The 19935-nt window shown below is 52.2% G+C and overlaps 1 protein-coding gene across 1 annotated transcript in view; it reads right to left on the bottom strand.

Annotated features, from left to right (window-relative positions):
• Nucleotides 1-19935, bottom strand: part of LOC146784224 (myoferlin-like) — a 3625175-nt gene that overhangs the window by 49993 nt on the left and 3555247 nt on the right. The gene's annotated exons all lie outside the window — the stretch shown is intronic.

Here is a 19935-nt window from a genome sequence, read left to right as displayed (position 1 = left end):
CGGGTCGCACCACGCGTACCCCTACGTCACCCCAAGAATGCTGGTACGACCCGTACCCAGGCCTTCAGAACGTGGGTACGGGCCGTACCCCCAATGTTGGGGTGACGTAGGGGTACGCGTTATGCGACCCGTACCAACGCTCTGAAGGCCTGGGTACGGGCCGTACCCCTACGGCACCCCAACATTGGTGGTACGGCCCGTACCCAGGCCTGAAGAGCGTGGGTACGGGCCGTACCACCAATGTTGGGGTGCCGTAGGGGTACGACCTGTACCCAGGCCTGAAGAGCGTGGGTACGGGCCGTACCACCAATGTTGGGGTGGGTGCCTATCACTCCCAGCAGTGCCCAGACATATGAGGGGTGGGTGCAGAGGACTCTCAGCAGTGCCCAGACATATGACGCGTGGGTGCAGAGGACTCCCAGCAGTGCCCAGACATATGAGGGGTGGGTGCCTATCACTCCCAGCAGTGCCCAGACATATGAGGGGTGGGTGCAGACGACTCCCAGCAGTGGCCAGACATATGAGCGGTGGGTGCCTATCACTCCCAGCAGTGGCCAGACATATGAGGGGTGGGTGCCTATCACTCTCAGCAGTGCCCAGACATATGAGGGGTGGGTGCCTATCACTCCCAGCAGTGCCCAGACATATGAGGGGTGGGTGCCTATCACTCCCAGCAGTGGCCAGACATATGAGGGGTGGGTGCATATCACTCCCAGCAGTGCCCAGACATATGAGGGGTGGGTCCCTATCACTCCCAGCAGTGGCCAGACATCTGAGGGGTGGGTGCAGAGGACTCCCAGCAGTGCCCAGACATATGAGGGGTGGGTGCAGAGGACTCCCAGCAGTGCCCAGACATATGAAGGGTGGGTGCCTATCACTCCCAGCAGTGCCCAGACATATGAGGGGTGGGTGCCTATCACTCCCAGCAGTGGCCAGACATATGAGGGGTGGGTGCCTATCACTCCCAGCAGTGCCCAGACATATGAGGGGTGGGTGCCTATCACTCCCAGCAGTGGCCAGACATCTGAGGGGTGGGTGCAGAGGACTCCCAGCAGTGCCCAGACATATGAGGGGTGGGTGCAGAGGACTCCCAGCAGTGCCCAGACATATGAGGGGTGGGTGCCTATCACTCCCAGCAGTGGCCAGACATATGAGGGGTGGGTGCCTATCACTCCCAGCAGTGCCCAGACATATGAGGGGTGGGTGCCTATCACTCCCAGCAGTGCTCAGACATCTGAGGGGTGGGTGCAGAGGACTCCCAGCAGTGCCCAGACATATGAGGGGTGGGTGCAGAGGACTCCCAGCAGTGCCCAGACATCTGAGGGGTGGGTGCCTATCACTCCCAGCAGTGCCCAGACATATGAGGGGTGGGTGCCTATCACTCCCAGCAGTGGCCAGACATCTGAGGGGTGGGTGCAGAGGACTCCCAGCAGTGCCCAGACATATGAGGGGTGGTTGCCTATCACTCCCAGCAGTGCCCAGACATATGAGGGTTGAGTGCCTATCACTCCCAGCAGTGGCCAGACATATGAGGGGTGGGTGCAGAGGCCTCCCAGCAGTGGACAGAGACATGGGGGTGTGTACATCATCCTCCCATGAGCAAAACTCCATGGGTGCATGAAGGCATCCACAATGTGCGACTATGTTGAGAGTGCCATGACAACACATCACTGACAGCAGTGTCCCACTCCCATGAGGATGGATGTCCTTCCCCCACTGCATGACACACCACATGTGGGTGTGATGACAAATTACACATGCATACCCACCCCTGGCGGTGGCAGCACAATACACACACTGCGATCATGCAACAAGACTGTATCCTCATGTGAAACCCCACTAAACTAAGAGAGCCTAAGGGAACATACACGGTCACCCACATTCCAGGACTGATAGGAATGTACAGGTGCTGGGGCAGCCAACAAGTTGTTGCCTCCCATGGAAGGAAAAGGGTGGAGTATCCACAGATACAATGCCCACAATTGTCAGTCAGGTGCCCAAATACCCTACAGAACAAGTAACACGTGTGCTAGGCTGGGAGTACACACATGCATAGTGCGGAAAAGGGACCATGTCCACATGAAGCCATGGCAACATACTCCATACACAAGTACAGTGACTACCAAGGGTGGCACAGACAATGCAGGCGGAGACATTGCTGAGCAGGCATGGGCAAAGTTGAAGGGATCCCTCACACAGCAAGGAAATGTAGACACAGGTCAGCACAACAATTGGGAAACACCCTGCAGGGAAGAAGTCAGGTGCCACAGAGGAAGGAACACTCCTTGGGACAATGTCACCATACAGTAAGAGCTTACATGACCAAAGATTATTTGCAGAGACCTTGTGATGGCACGCAGATACCAGGGTCCTCCCCATGAGCAGCACACTACAACATTTCCCAGACACCGAACACATTATCACCACCCCAACTCAGGGAGCAGCAGCACCAACAGCAATACCAGAAAAGCATTTGTGTGCAAATGAAAAACAAAATGCTTTATTCAGCATAAAAAATGATTTGATTTGAAATGTACACTATATACAAGGCCCATAGGCCAGTCCATATGCGAATTCCGGGGGGGGGGGGGGGGGGGGAAACATTGGGACGCGTCTCCCCTAGCTTGCCTGCACAGTTCAGAGTTCCTTTTTTATCCACAGGGGGGGAAGGCATCATGTGGGGGGGAAGGACCAGGCACCGCAGGGACAGGAGGGGCAAGGGTAGGTGTTGTGGGTGCAGGGACGGACGACTCCACCACAGGGGGTGGAGCAGCGCCAAAGGTGGTGGTTAGGATGTCGCTGCACACGGTTGCAAGGTCTGCCAGCGTCTCCCCTGCACCCGAAGGAACCACGGGCCCCAAGGAGGGGGGGGGGGGTCGGAGGGATGGGTTGCAGCGCTACTGGGGGAGGGTGTGGACGGGGGGGGGGGACTCAACTCCCCTGCCCGGGGACTTCCTCGACCGCTTGCGGGGTGGTGTCACACAGGGGCTGAGGGACAGACTGGCCATGAAGGACTCTTTTTCCGACTGTTGGGCAGGGGAGCTAAGGGGAGTGGTTTTGGAGGAAGTGGGTCGTGAGGACTGCGGACTCCCACTGTGGCTGCGTGTCTGCCGTTTGCCCCCCAACCCAGTGGGTGTGCCTACTTCCCCCTGTGTGTGCGTGACAGGAGGTGTGGGCTTGGCCTTCCCTGTTGGTCTGCTGCCTGTGTCTGGTGGGGTGCGTGCATGGGGATGTCTGGGTGTGCTTGGGACAGGCATGGGAGTGGGAAGTGTGGATGGTGCAGGGGTGGGGGGGGACGGAGCGCTGCAGGAGACCCACTGCTGCCATCAGTGACGAGTCCATGGACCTCAGCAACATCCGTTGGTCAGACATCGCTGCTGACATGCCCTCCATGTACGACACCATCTGTGTCAGCAGTCTGGTGTGGCCATGGAGGACATTAAGCAGCGATGTCTGACCAACCTGCAACTGCGGCAGGATGTCCACAGACTCTGCATTGACGGCAGCAGGGGAGACAGGGGCAGGGGGTGAGGTGCCTGGCACGAAGGAGACATGTTGTCGCGTAGCACGGACAGAAGGGACCCGAGCAAGTGGGAGGGCGGTGATGGGAATGGAGGGGGCGGCGAGAGATGTACTGCTGCTTTCAGCTGTGGGAGCAGCCTCCGCCCCCTCTGGGAGCTCAGCCTCGGACCCGTCAGCGTCATAGTCGGTGTTGGGACTGGACAGGTCCTCCGCCTGACTCTCCTCGCCCTCCGTGCCACTTGCTGCGCCAGACTCCCCAGCACTGGTGGCACCGGTGCTGGATCCCTCCTCCACGTCCGTGCCGGTGTCTCCCTCGGTGTCCCCCGACGATGCTGTGGGCAAGGTGAAGAGACAGGAAATAATCAGACACCTGTATACATATGACACATGAGTCCAAACTACATAGGTCACAGTGCATAGCATGAAAAGCTTCATGAGTAACATCTACACTACTACGCACATATGTAGGCCCTGCACTACACAGTTGGTTGACCCACAATGCCACTTTGAAACAATGGAGAGCATGACACAACAGCAAAGAACTTGATATCGAATTATACAGAGAAGCTAGTGTCTGTGGACAGTCGAGAACAGCATCTGGACCACACACCATTGCCAAAAATAGATGAGCAGGAACCATGTCTTTTAACTTTTGACACATGCTGCAAAGCACAAACATTAAACCCTGCACAACATGACTGGGTCAATACTTGTTGAGTGTCTGTTCAGACTATCATCACACACAGGCCAGACCTGGCAAGGAGACATAAGGTTTGGACATGTAGGCCTTGCCCGCACAAACTCCCCCCTACCTGAGACAATGTGATTGAGACAGAGGAAGGTCTTACACCTCTTAATCAGGGATCACAAAAATGGGCTCCATTAAATCCTAATTGCACTCTAACTACCCCTCGTGGGGCTGACCACACATATTATTGACAAACAACCATCATCAGATAGTTGTACACAGACACACAGGCACTGGCCAGTGTGAGGATGCACAAGCCACATTGGGTCACCCTGTACAGTGGACACATGTAGCACACTTTACCTAAATACAAATGAGGCCAGGGTACAATGCCACAGAGGCCAACCTATGCTGAAGACACTGAGAATGTCCACAGTGTTGGATGACACACATGATTCCTAGGAAAAGGTGTCTCAGGGGACTGTAGTGGCCACACTGCTCCATGGTCCTGGATGGATCTGACTGCAACAGGAGCAACCGTCCCCGCACTATGCATATCTCCCCCTCATGCACATCATGTCTGAGGCCACAACATCGGTCATGCATGCTGCAAGGCAGTTCATTTTAAGCCTCACACTCCTATGTTGAGACTCTGCATCAGTGCCAACAATCATGGACCCCCAAATGACTGAACTGGACAGGGCACAGACAAGGTCCCAACACATGTCACAGACCACCCCCACACATGATGCTGCAAGCATTGGGCACTTGGATTAACTGCCAGCCTAGATTACCTTGTGCAAGAGTGACTACACACAGACCAGGGAACACTTGTCAAGGAGGGGAAGGGAGGAAGAACAGGACCGGTTGACTTTGGGGAACAGGATATGCACTGCACATATAAACCCTGGCAGTGTATCCATGCGACTGAGCACTTCCAAAAGCTGGTGACACACAACAAACATACATGTACCTACCCACTTGCTGCTGCTGCTTCTCCTGTAACCGCCTATCCATGTCAGGGAAGACCACTGCCAGGACGCGCTTCATTTGGTGGGTCAGGCGCCAGCACCCGCCGTGTTTTCGTGCTGGTGAGTCCCCCAGCAGGACCCAGGCGATCCTCCTGGTCCAGCACCGGATGTCCTGCCAGCGTTTCCTCACCTGGGCCAGGCGCCGACTGCGACCCTCCACCGACCTCACGGCCCTGACGGCCCGCTTCCAAATCTCCCCCTTGGCGTAGGCGGCTACCTGTGAGGATGACAAAGTGAGACAACATCAATACACCTGCTCCTTGTCACAGAGACACACATTAGAACAATTAGGCTTGTTTGAACAGGGCATAGTATGCAGCCAACTCATTGCACCTTTGTCATAGGGACATTATCCTCTGGGGAAGGCCAAATGCAGTACGTGGCATTTAAAGTACACAGGTGGCATGAGGGGTGCGACAGAATCAATGATCATGGCTCACACTGTGCATCACAAGCAGCACCTCAAAGCAGTCACATGCCCCAGGCCACTGACGTCACCTCAGCGGAGTACACAGACACACACAGGCACAGGACAATCACCTGCCATTGGCAACTGCGGGTACAAACATCACTCTGCACATGTGCCACTTGACTGGGGGGAGTCACAGGTGTGGGGCTAGCTCAGCACGTCAGACACGCAGCACGGCTCCCTGCTCACATCAGATGGGTAGGGCATATGCATCCTCCATGCAGCTGGGGTGCAACACTCCACATAGACACTCACCCACATGACAGGGGACTTACACACACACCAATGTCGAGGGGCCGTACACATCATTTGGACACTATCACCACAGGTACACTCAACTCACACACATCTGTGGGTACAGTCACCTGTCACACTGGGGGGACCACAGAATCACATCAGGACTATAAAAACAAATTCCCAAGAGGATTAGCCAGGCTGAGTGATTGTCACAGTAAGCACAATGCAAGTGAGGAGGGCAGATATGAACCACAACATGCTCTGCATGGGAGACATAAGGCATTCCCCCCCCTGGGACCCACCATGAACAACATTGCATGTCTGTCACACCTGGACACAATGCCAGAAGTGACCGACACAAAAAAGGGGCACAGTCAAAGCTAGTGGGGTCAGCACTCACCTGCTCCCCTGGTCTCCCATACAGGCAGGGGTACTGTGGGAGGATGACGTCCAGCAACGCCTCATTCTCCTCTTGGGTGAAAGGCTGGGCACTCTCCACAGACCTGGACATGGTGACAGAGGAATCACAAGCAGCAGCAGTGGTGTGGAATGAAAGGTTGTGCAGGCAAGTGCTCTCTCATGGGTCCTGGCTGCCTTATATCTCCCTTGCTGGGCTGTTTCATTTACAGGAGTACAGAGTGATTGGTCAATCTCATTTGCATCCTACGTTTCCTCCAATCCCTTTAAACCTACCCCAGTGAGGGCCTTTGCATGGTTCAAAATTTGAGCATGATGTCAAGTCAACAACCACTTTGCAACATAGTATATTGTCTCCAACCGACTTTTGCTGGCCACCTGATGAAAATTTTTGAACTCGAAACTCGGTCTCCATGACAACCAGCATGCATTTAGGCCCTTATACTTGTCCCTTATGTGTCCCCTATGTAATTTCACTATCCACACACAGGTACGGACCGTATCGCGTGTACGCGTGTACGGACCGTATCACTATGGCGTACGCCTACGGCAACACTACCAAAGTGATACGGACCCTATACACGCATGTACAGACCGTATCACTATGGCGTACGCCTACGGCAACCCTACCATAGGGATAGGACCTGTGTGTACACGTACGTGTGTACGGTCCCTACACATATGCGTACTCCTACCCAAAGCCCATATAGTGATACGACCGTACACACGCCCTCGGAGCGCGTGTACGGTGCGTTTCACAGCTTACACTGGTGATAGGAGGTGCACAGGAAAGGAATGGAGGTGTCTGACTCGCACAATGATGGACATCAAGTCATTGTCAGAGCAGTCCTTCATGTGTAGGGCCTACGTGTGTCAGGCAGTGATGTGGCACATGTCTCCTCATGTTTTAACCCAATAGTTGTGTCATGACCTGTGTACACATGTCATGTGTGATGGGGCACTATGTGGCGCACTTCCCCATCACACCTTTTACATGTGTGTATGTAGTTCAAACTTGTCAAACACTGCATCACTGGCATGGCACAGTCACCAACACCCGCAACTGTCCCCTGATGCCAGGTAGACGGATGATGACACCTGACATCTCACTACCAGCGTGCCACGATGTGACTATGTCATGTGTGTGTCATGTGTTCCCATGATCTTGCTGTTGGTGTTCCGTCCACGGCATCTGCTGTAGCTGCATCGAACATGTGTCTGTGTGTAGATGCCCATGTCACACTATTACGCACACCAGGACACATGTGGAATGACACGTAACGTGTGTCTGTATGCATCGAACAGGGACTTGCGTGCTTAGGACATATCTGCGTAGTCTCAATGTCTGTGTGATCATTTTTGACATGTACCCCTTCATGGCAAGGTGTGTGGTCTGTCCTTTTTTCCATGACATGTGACCTGTGCGTCTAGCTTTGCGGCAGCTGTCTGTATGAGATGACATCCTTCAAATGCACATATGTGGATGTATGTCACTCCTGTCATTTGTCTGGCTGTTCACTCACACTGGCCCACAGCTCCTTTCATGGCATGTCATGTAGACCTTGCCAATCCACTTTTGTAGCTGGCTCTTGGTAGGAGTATCACCTTGCTGGCATACGTGTGCAGGTTGTATTGCACAGTACAGACTCTGTATGTAGCATATGTGTATTAGCTGTTGAACATGTGCTCAGTGCATTGACATTGGTGTAGTAATGTACTCAATCTTCGTTATTCCTTCCAAATTTCTGCAGGGCACCGCCTCTCCCCCGACCAATGCCTGACTTGGCTGCCATGAGGGAACGTGACTGCATACGCCGCTACAGATTCCCCCAGCAGTTAATTGTGGACCTGACAAACAGGCTGGCACCACACCTCCAACCACAACACAGTTATCTGACTTCGCTGACCCCCAAGATGAAGGTGATGTCAGCCCTACATTTCTTTGCCACCGGTACGTTTCAATTCACCATAGCTGATGTGGGTGGCATGTCCCAGACCATGTTCAGCCGTGTCCTGCATGATGTTTTAGAAGCCATGTTGGAGCACCTGGATGAATTCATCCATTTTCCAACTCGTGAGCAGTTGACAGGTATCAAGGGTGAGTTCTATGCCCTGGGAGGGATGCCCCATGTAATTGGGTCCATTGATGGGACACATGTGGCTTTGGTACCACCACAGGCACAGGAGGTAGCCTTTCGTAACCGTAAACATTACCACTCCATTAATGCACTTGTGGTGTGTCTTGCTAACATGGTGATTTCCCATGTCTGTGCACGTTTTCCAGGGTCAGCACACGATGCCTACATCATGAGGCGTAGCAGGGTGCCAGAAATGATGCTGCAGCTGCACAACGAATGAGCATGTCTTGTTGGTGGGTAGACTCTGTTTGTCCAGTATTCAGCGGTATCTTAGTATGTGACGGCATCTCCTGACCCACTTCTTTACATGATGTTTCCATGTAGGGGACTCTGGCTATCCCAACATGCCATGGCTGGTGACGCCTCTCCGCAACCCGAGAACAGCTGCAGATCACCGTTACAACAACGCCCATGGGCAGACCAGGCGAGTGATTGAGAGGATGTTTGGCCTCCTGAAGAGCCGATTCCGGTGCTTCCACAAGACCGGCGGGTCCCTCCCATATGCACCGGTGAAGGTCTGCAAAATCTTCCTCGTGTGCTGCATGCTGCACAACATGGCAGTGGAGAAAGCTGTGCCACTCATCCTGGATCCCGATGAGCAGGAACATCCACCCGTGGAGGATGATGGCCTTGGTCACGAGGTAAGTGAGGAGGAGGAGGAGGAGGAGGACATCCGGAGTCAGCTCATACGCAACTTCTTCTCATAATGGTGAGTCCCTGGGTCTGAGTGTGCACGCTTGGAGCCTTGTGCGGCATGTGTTGCAATGTGTGTGTCCAGCTGACTGTATGCTAAGTGACTTTGAGGTGTGTGCTAATGTGTCACTCGAGTGCTGATATCAAAGAACAACCTGAGCTAGTCAAGTCAAAGGAACCTAAACTGGGGGAATGGGAGGTGTCAGAAATCAACTTGATTCTGAATTTCACCAATTTGAAAGAAAGGAAAATATTATCTCTTTCTTGAGTCCCCTCACTCACCAGGGTTTCCCCACGGTGACATGCTTCATCATTGGGGTCCTCCCAGTCCTCTACGAACTGAGGCGTGCTGCGACTTGCGAATTACGTAGGAGCACTGGAAATCAGACTATGTGTAGTGCAAGTGAAAAAGTGGTGGAGTGGGATAAGGAAAATTAAAATAATCAGCTAGTGGGCCAAATAAACTTTATTAATGCTCTTAGCTGATAGGTTTAAAAACGGGGTGATATGCTAAAAGGCCCTAACTATAATGGATAGGTGTGCCTAGCATATGGTCTGGTCAACTAGTTTCGAGCTTCCCCAGCTCTTCTTCAGGACTACACCGGGACCAGCCCAGTGTAAAAACGCCACTCCTAGTTAACCTGAATCAGGTGCAAAAAGTGAGACGCTGCAACTATAAAGCATGCGTTACAATTAATACATACTTAATGTACGTCAGGCAATATTTCTTAAAAAGCAACAATGTGCCTCATGGTCTACGGAGGTGGTGTGGCGATCTCGTACATTTGTACGTTGACAGCCACACTCATGAACACCTACTGGGGCCAAGACCTCACGGACCGCATTCAGTGCTGATGTCATTCCACACATTTTAGCTGACACACTCATTTGACAACTAGCGTGGTGTCAACCTTATTCATGTAGAGTACATGACCATGCATGCGGATGACTATGTTTTTCCTGACTTCTTGAGTGTCTCTCATCCCCAGGTAGTTGCGCATGCTGTCTGCTCGTGGCATCGTTGTGCTCCTGCTATTCCTCATGAGTAATGCAACGTGTGCTGAATCAGCGTTACATGCACGGACATGGTGAAAAGTCTCCTTTGGGTAAGGATTGCAGCAAGGCTTTTTGGGTGTGGTAGTTGTTTGTAATGTGTGGGCACTGCTCCTGTGCAGGTTTTGTTACTATGCATACATGTCGACTCACCATGGGGCACATGACATGTGGCATGACTCACATGAATTGATAGTCACACTTCGTGACAGTCATCTGTTATGGGATTGTGGTTTGTGATGAAGGCATCAATGTGTGTACAACTTCCCTCGGAAACATACGGGAGGCTACGGGTGGACATATTGCGGGACATCCCCATATGATGCTCAATGGGGAATTGCAGCCTCTCCGTGTGCAGCAGGGGATGTTTGGCTCACCCCCTTCACTTGTGTGCCAGTCCAATGGATTTACAGCATCTGTGGTGTGAAGTGGGTGTCCAGTGTAGGTCCCACATGTTAATCCAATAGACCTGTGAGTCTGTTAATGTTGATGCTTTTGCATAGGTGTGAGCCTGAGTAATAAAGGTGTTCCTCAGCCTCCAAGGTGCCTCATCTCTGTCAATGCAGGTCTCTTGCCACTGTGCATGCGGCATCTCTGGCATGGTTGTCAAGGATTGTGCATATGAGTCTATGTGTAGATTAGCAACCTGCATGCTGTTCTTCATGTATTTGATTCTCTATTGTGCATGATGTCCATGGCTGTGTATGTGTTTTGGCATGTTAGTCCCCCCCACGGGCCATCAACACCTTCTGGGGTGTGTTTCCTGTGCGCAGCTCGGCTTTCAGTTTCATGATCCGGTGTCAGTCATCTTTGGTGATTGTGCATCCTTTGTCTCTGAATGTGCCATTGAAAAGCGGTAACTCCTTCCTTGACATACACCTGTTGCAGTAGTCCTTTCTGACATCCTAGTCTTTGTGTGGATATTGTGGCATAGTTCCCAGGACATGCCTCCTGCTGTTGCAGCCACTGCAGCAAGGGCACACGTAGTTTCCAGATTTGGCAACACACACACATCAAAGGTGCTCCTCCCTTCCTCCCTCAACACATTCATTTGGCTGTCTTCAGCTTGTCTGTGCCACAGTTGCGGCCACGCGGTCCCAAAGGCTGGACCGTCTGCACATGCAACGTGCACATTGCACGACCCTCAGGTCCTTGTATGACCCACATCACACTACAGTCTGATGTTGCAGCCACCCTCCAAGCAAGGTCCATCCACACATCTCCCGCCTGCTTGCTCTCAGGCATGCACTGAGCGCACACACAACACCTTTGCATGATGAGTGTGCAACTCCGACTGCCTACACAGCGCTGCCACGCCTTCCAAGACCTGTCATACCCACCAGGTCATGTCCCTCCTACTCCCCACCGGCTCTGTACCCCTGCAAGGCCATGGGAGTGGGACTCAAGGCTTCTGCATGTAGTATGCTGTCGTCGTGAGGCACATGGCACAGGTATCATCTCTCAGCGTGTCAATCTACAATGTGTCCAGGACCCCCCTATCCACCATCACATGCGCACACAACCTCATCACCAACTCGTATGCCATTGACAGCCAGGCGCTCCTCACCCTCACCAAGGACGCAGACATTTCCAGTTCCAATATTCAAGATTGCATGGGATCCATATATGAATGGCAGAACAGCAGCCACCTGAGGCTGGACTTGTACAGGACTGAGGTCAACATCTGAGGATTGTCCCCTTACAGCAGGGTCAACTGCTTGTGTCCCACCCACAGAAGCCCCGGACAGGCACCCAGTGTCCACGCACACAAGAAGTTGTGCATCATGGATTGCTTGCTCACATTTGCCATGGTAATCACCAGCATCTGTACCTCACACTGCAACACCCTCAGCATTATGCACATGATCCACAGATAGATCCACTCCAAGGTAAGATGAACCATCCCCCAGGTCCACAACAACATCCGTGTCAAATACTGCCCTGCCCTCTACGGAGCAGCCACATCCAAAATCCAGGGACACTTGTCCACATCCAGGCTGCATCTGCACACCTCAGCGTCAACATCCCGCACCCCAGCCACATCACCGTCCAGCAGAGATAGCTGCAATGGATCACTGTGTGCTGCAGGATGACCTGCAGACTCCTCACCCACACTCAGGAGGCAGGCCACAACCCTGACCCAAAACCAACCTTGTACCACTGTCATCCGAGACCCCGTAGTGCCATCTCCGTGCATCCAACCTTGACCTGGCCACCATTCTTCAGATCCACCATACTCCTGCATGCAGGACATAGTTCTCCCACCTGGGAACACATACCTGGGACTCCCTCCCCGGGAACCTCCAAATGAGGCATGACCTCTACGCCTTAATGTTACTCTTCCAAATAGGTGTGTCCTCAAAGTTTCCCTAGTACCCCCTCAGCAGCTTGAGGCCATCACAGGTGACTATTGTGCTCCATGTCTGCATTGAATGATAACTTGTGACCCATGTGTGTCCTGTACCAGACTCAGATGCCAGGGTATGGATGGGTGGAGTTGGTTCAACACTCAGGCATAGTTAGACATTTACACACACATATGTTGTGGACTAATGCCAAATGACAGCAACATCTCATGACAAGAAAAAAGAGAATTTATTTTTGGTGGGGTGAGTCTTTTGGTAGATGTGCTAAGGTGCTCTACCGGGTGCATGGAATCCAAAGTTCACAGGGGGAGATGGCATCCTTGTCAGTTGGAGTCATCAGAGTCCAGACCACAGTGTTGGTCATCATTGGTCAGACTGTGACCAGCAAGTCCATGTGGCAGAGAATGTCATTGGGTGCAGTGCTGCTGTTGCGCCAGAGGTCCAGGTGCCAGGCCAGGTGACCTGGGAGATGTGGATGGTCCGCTGACTCTCACGGTCTTTTCCGTGGACGACCCACCTTCCTCGCGGGACCCTCAGATGCAGGCCTTGACGATGTCTGTGATGCTCCGTCGGACGAATCCTCCTCCTCCTCCCTCCCTGTGGCTGGTGGTGGTCTTCGCTTGGTGGCACAGGGAGGGTTGCCCATGTTGTCGGCGATCCGACGGAGTAAACGGCTCATGTCCGTTTGCACCGCCAGGAGCTCAGCCAGTCTTGCCTCCATCCGTCCTTTGTGTTGTTGTTGACTGGCATGTTGCTCGGCCTGCAGGTTCTTCATCTCGTCGAGGGTCCCCTTGATGTCTGTGAGGCTCGACACAACCTGGCTGATGCCCCTGGTGTCACGCCGGTATGTGTCCAGGATGTGGCTCATGTGTGCCATACCGGTTCCCTCAGCTGGCTGGTCAGGTTCTCGCCTCCGCCTGCCTCCACTCCCACCACCCCTGCCCACACGAGCCTGGCCTGCTGTTGTGGGCACATCAGGTCTACGGGACCCCTGAGAGATGGCATTAGCGTGGTCGTCTGCCCCCTCCTGGGTGCCCGGAGAACCTTGTCCCTCCTGGTCAGACTGGCTGTGTTGTTCAGTGCGAGCAGGGCTCCTGGGTGTCTCCTGGGAGGTGGCAGGAATGGGGGTGATGGTTGGCACAGATGTACCTGACGCAGGTGCTGCAGGGGCTTGGGCACCAGAGGGGCCAGGTTGGTCGGGGTCATCCACGGAGTGGTGGGAGTCGTCGCTGCCGGTGGGATCATCTTCACGCTGAGCCTGGGACTGTGATTGTTCCCCCCCATTGTTGGGGGGAGGTCAATGACGTTGCCCTGTGTGTGAGAGAGAGACAATGTTAATGCTGTTTCATGCCACATCCATGTTTCATACATATTCAAGTAGTCACAGTTCCTCCAGGTGGTTGGATGTGCCTAGCATTCCTCTCAATGTACTCTTGGGGATGGGTATGTTGCGGGGGACAGATTGGTATGTGCTCCTGAGTGTTTGACCAGTAGATTTTTGGCTGGTATGCTTACTTGGCTATGGATTGGTCTTGTTGTGTCACATGTCCATTGTGAGAGTGGGTAAATCCGTTGCCTGCCCCGGGGGTGTGTGCTTGTGTGAGGGGGGGTGTGTGACCCGGCCTGCTGTTGTGTGTAGTGTGATTTGTCATTGGGTCTCCCAGGTGATGTGTCTGTCCCCTCATGGTGCATGCTGCCATGACAGTGTGTGTGAGTTCCTGTGCTGGGTATGTGAGCTTGTGGAGTTGTTGTTTGAGTGTACAGTGGTCACAGGAGGGCCTTGTGCTGCCTACAGCAGGGCAAAGTGTCAGCTACCTTGTCAGTACTTTGCCAGTCCCTGTGCATTGGGCATGGTGCATGGGTATGTACCTAGGCCATATGGGCTGTGGGCATTAGTGTCTGGTTCTCAGTTGCATCCAGTCTTGGGTTTGTGGTTTGTGTGGCCTGGGACATGGCATTGCCTTTATTTGTGAATGGGGCATGGAGACGTTAGTGGCATGAGCGTGGTTTTTGGGTGTGGTTGTGTGCGGTGACACAAACATTGTGGTCTGCGCACTAAGATCTAGCTTCCTGCTAAATTTGGTGTAATTCCATTTAGCAGTTCTTGCTGTAGCCTAGTCTAAAGAAGTCTATGAAAAATGCATGGAGATTTTGCATTTTAGGACCCCCTTTTTTCTCAGGCCCAGCTCACCCCGAAACTTTTCAGGAAGCAGCTGAGATAGATGAACTTTGTTTTTGGAAAGTTTTGATTTGGGAAGAATTGTCAAACCGGTGTAGGAAAGTAGAATCTGCTTTCATGGTTACCCCCACTTTTTGCTGGTGTCAGTATGTTTTTTGTCTAGTCTGTCTGGGATTCTGCTAATCAGGACCCCAGCCACTGTGCTTCCTCCCTAAATTTGACATGGTAAGTACTTTGGTACCTCCACAACTGACTACTGGTGTACCTTACTAAGCCCCTAGTATATGGTGCTAAGGTACCCAGGGCATAGGTACACCAGGGGTCTCCCATGGGCTGCAGCATGTATTATGCCACCCATGAGAGACCACTCAAGCTGTGACTACAGGCCTGCCATTGCAGACGGTGTAAGCTGTTGCTAGCACCCCTTATGACAGATGTACGTTTCCATATATCTGAGGTCACTACACTAAAAAGTACAAGTCACCCCTAATGCAGGCCTTTCAATCCTGAAAGCAGGGTGCTGGGTTATAAATGTGAGGGTGCCCCTGAATTAGCAGGGTACCCTTACAAACCCCGGAGTCGATTCTCCACGCTTTGTACATGTGGTCAGCCATTTTGATACATATAGTGGCCATGCGTCATTACGTGATGGCTAACTATATAGTGGCTGTGCCGAACCTGGGCATGTTTGGTATCAAACATGTTGGAATCATACCCCAATAACGTTACTGGTGTTGGAGGTATGATTCTATGCACTGGGGGGCTCTTCAGGGAAGCCCCCAGTACTCCCGAGAACAGCCTTTCAGGGTCTGCTAGCAAGCTAGTGCTGCTGCCGATGACAGATACGATTCTGCCCTCCTACTGCTGAACTGAGCTCGAACAGGGGAAGGTAGACTTAGTGTATTGGGCTGGGGTGGGGGCGCTGGCCAGCACCAGCAGACTGCTTCGAAGGGCACATTTGGTGCCCTCCTTGCATACTTCGGTTTGAGCCAGTTCAGGGAGGCCTTGACTCCCGCTCTGGCGTGAAACTGGACAAAGGACATGGGAATATCCTCCCCTCTGTCCAGCCCCTCCTCTGGGAGGGACCTCTGATTCATCCTAGACCCTTTCTTAGGGTATAAATGGGCTTACCTGTGGGCGGGTCTGAAGATTCGTCATGGAACAAGACAAGCCTGAAACCACATCACTCTTTGACTGTCTGGACACTTGGGGCATCATTAGGATGGGGGGTGGACTTTGTCCGCCCGCAATCCCGACGTAAAAAGGGACCGCCCGCCATAGGTGCAGCGGTCCCGTTGGGGAGATTAGGATGCGCCCGGCACACTGGCGGGCGCATCCTGCATTTTTGCCAAAAATGCATGTTGTGCATTTGCATGCATAAAGTGGCAGGCACCGCGCGGTGCCTGCCATGTTGTGCATGCAAATGCAGGGGGGTACCATAGGTACCCCCCATGTGCACCCCCCACCGGTCAAAATTCCTGGGGGCCCGCTACGGGCGCCCAATGGCAAGGACCGCATGCCTTTCCGTGGCGGCAACGCCACCAGGGAAAGGCAAATCCCTACATGTTTCGTAATATGGATGGTGGTGTCTAACAGACACCGCCACCATATTAAAACCTTTTCCGCCCGGTCGACTCATCGACCGGGCGGAAAACCAGCGGACGGTCTTTCCATCCGCCGGGGTCCCCCCTGCCATAGTAATATGGTGGGGAGAAATGGCATACGGGCGGGAGAGAATGTCGGACGGATCGCCACCGCCCGCATGGCGGTGGCGATCCACCCGACATTGTAATTGCCCCTTGGACTTTGCTGGACTTCGCCTGGAACTGAGACTGCATCAAGGAAGATTCCTGCTGCTCCTGGTCTTACCGTTCTGCAAGTCTTCTTCGTCGTCTGTGTCTGCTCTTCTCCCAGGACCTTTTACAGACCTGAATACATTATGGACACCTGAGGTAATCTCCCTTGGAGAGAAGGAGTCACTCCCCTGCATCTGCAGGCACCGCAACTAAGCTGATCGGTCTGCTGCTCCTGATGTCCCATGGACTTCGAAAGGCTAAGCAACACAGGTGGGGGCTCAGCAACTCACTCTTGAGACCTGACTCCAGTATCCCTCGTCAGAACCATTGGGACTGAACCCCTGCACACCGCGTCAACTTGCCGTTGCCAAGGATTGATGGCTCTGCACTCCAGAGATCTTTGGGCTACAAGAAGCGCCAGTCTCCAGCATCTCTTTCTACCGAGATCTTCATCCTCACCACATCCTCTGCACTGTGGGCTTTCAACTTTGGTGAGCTGCTCGAGGTCCTCTTGCGACTCCTGTGCTGTTGGCCTGTGGGTGCTCTTGGGGGTCTTCTCTTGCTTCAGAGGGCTCCCCTGCTTGCTCAAGCCTCCTCTGACTCTCCTGCACTTGGTGAGTTCCTTGGACCTTGCCGATCCCAACGTTGCACCCTCATCATTTACCACATCTTTTGCTGCTGTCAAGGCTTGGTGGTGCTCACGCCAGACACTGACCCCCTGGTACTCTACTTTCGACGTGGGACAGCTTGTACAGCATCACCTGGTCCTCACAGCTGTTGCGATAAGGTCACAGTCATCATTCCTGCATCTTCCATCATCGGTGGGTATTGCTCTTCCGTGCCTCTTGGTCACCTCAGAGTGGCATAGACTCTGTCCCCTCTGCTTGCAGGTTCTCCTCTTCAAGAATCCACCCTTGGATTCCACCAGACTCTTGCGCAGTCTTCGCCAGCGGCATCTTTTGTTTGATAATCAAGTTTATTGATTTTTAAAACAAACCACAAATATACATTGGCAGCAAAATCAAGCACAGTGTCTTGGTAATATACGAGAGAGACCTGTAAATCATGCATTTGAATAGTCTTGCGCAAGGTTATCATGATTCATATGAACACGCACACCAACAACAATAGATTTAACCATTTACACCAAATCTTTTCGAATAGTTCAGGGCAGCCCCGGGCTTCAAAGAGGGGCTCCTCTTGAGTTCCGCACCAGTCTACCCCCCCGTCTCCACCTCCGCACCGTAGGGGACTTGGCCTGAGACCACAGTGCCGCAATGTCACGTTTCGCCACCGCCACTGCAGTCCCAAGGAAGTGCTTGTCGGCCCGAGAGCCGTCCAGGCCATCAAATACGCCTAGAATCAGACGTAATGGGTCGTGGGGAACCGACCACCCCAGTGTCTGTGTGAGTTCCAGTTCCACACCCCCTAGAATTGTGCAAGGACAAGGCATTGCCCAACCATGTGGTAAAAGTCAGCTGGAGCGTGATTGTATCGTGTACAGGTCGGGGAAGGCAGCAGACAGACTCTATATAGACGTGCAGGGGTTAGGTATGCCGTGTGTAAGAAGTATACTTGGAATAGATGCAGTTTGGAGGAGGTCGTCAGGGTCTTGGGTGCCATGAGAGCGTCTCTCCAGTCCGCATCCTCTAAGGGGTCTAGCCAACCCTCCCAGCGGGCACGCAGTGAGTCTAGGGTTGCGGGGCCATTGTTCACTGGAGAGCCAGTGGCATCTTTACTGAAGTCCTCCACTGTGGTCTACGGCGGTTTCCGACATCACTTCACACCTATGCACCTGGCCTCCCTAGTGTAGGTATCCTGGTTCCTGGGGTATCCATTGACTTGAATTAAGTATGCAATTGTGTTCGCACACTGCACACGACCCCTGGGGGGGTTCCTAGATACTCACCTTAGGCGGTTCCTTGGGTCCCTGACTCTTCTACGTCTTCTGGATCCACTCTTGAGTTGAGTCGTGGTTTGCCTTCCACTATTTTAGTATAAGGGTTGGCCTCCCCCTGGAAACCACGGGGTATTCTGTGCTACTTACGCATTCTATTAACAAAGTAGGGTGTGTATTGTGTTTATATCTCCGGGGAGGAGATAATACATTGTGTTAGTGAGTCTTAATATTAAATACATACGTTTTTTAACTACACTGTGTGTGGTTTTTTTCTCTTAACCAATACCATAAGATTAAGTACTGGTAAAACAAGTTGCTTTACACTCCTTCTGGACTAAGCCTAAAGGTTGCTCTCCACAGCTACCACTTAGAGAGCTTTTAAGGTTGTCTAAGACCACTAAAATCACCATAAGTGTTGTCTGGATTAGTGAAGGGTGCTACACTTATAGTGAGCACCTTATACTAAGCCAGCCTTCTATAAATAGTATTCAGAAGTGCATGGCAAAAAGGAAGACAATCTCAGATTTTTTAGCAGAAGTTCATAGTGCATACCAGTCCTGTCAAGTCAAGGCAGCCCTCTCGAGAGTAAGGAGTTGCCACTGAAATAAAAAAGTAAGTTGCACCCTCTGCTCCATCATTGCTATGTCAGCTGGAGCTGGTGGGAAGTCAAAAGACACAGATCTATGGTAAGGAGGCTTTGACTCCTCTCTGCCAACATAAATAAGCACCCAACGGAAGCAGATGTAGAATACATTTTCTGTTCAGTCTGAAAGTTAAATCATATGAAGAAGTGACAGCTCAAACAGTTTCATGAAACCTGAAATTTTTTAAGTTCGGACCACTCAACCATGAATGTCTTTGCTAATGAGAGCCCATGCCGGCTTGGCTCCTTACCAGGCCAGTTGATTGGGCTGAATTCGTCAGTCTGGCATTTCTAGAGCCATCCTTGCCTGGGGTCTTGAATCAAAGAGAACCACGTGTATTTCTATTTCTGAAACTAACTATGGCACAAGTAAAAGCTAATCACATAAGTCTGCTTTAACTGGCCAACACTGCAGGCTTGAAGTTAATGACGCGGGAAGACTAGAAAAAAAGCCCTTCTTTCTGCTAACAGTATTCAGATTTTGGGACTAATTTGTAGGAGTGGTACAGAAACAATTGGAAGCGTAGAAGATAACTTGTTTGGATGATCACAAAGAAATGCAAATAAAAGGTCAGCGCAGAGGCTTTTTTTAAGAATGGAGTTAAAAGTGACTGAAGGAAAACTTGAACTAAAGAGAAAATGGGAGATAATATCGTAAGACACCACGTAGTGAGCCGAGATAAGACTGTACATTTGAGATTGTAGTTTCACAGCAGACAACTTAAAACAAATGTGGTTGATACCGTATGGAGTAATATGAGGAATGGCTTGCACGAGGACCCTATTTATAGCCCCGTTTGTTT

The sequence above is a fragment of the Triturus cristatus genome, chromosome 11 (genome assembly GCF_964204655.1).
Source record: "Triturus cristatus chromosome 11, aTriCri1.1, whole genome shotgun sequence".
Lineage (NCBI taxonomy): Eukaryota > Metazoa > Chordata > Amphibia > Caudata > Salamandridae > Triturus > Triturus cristatus.
This window is presented reverse-complemented; position numbering and strand designations above follow the sequence as displayed.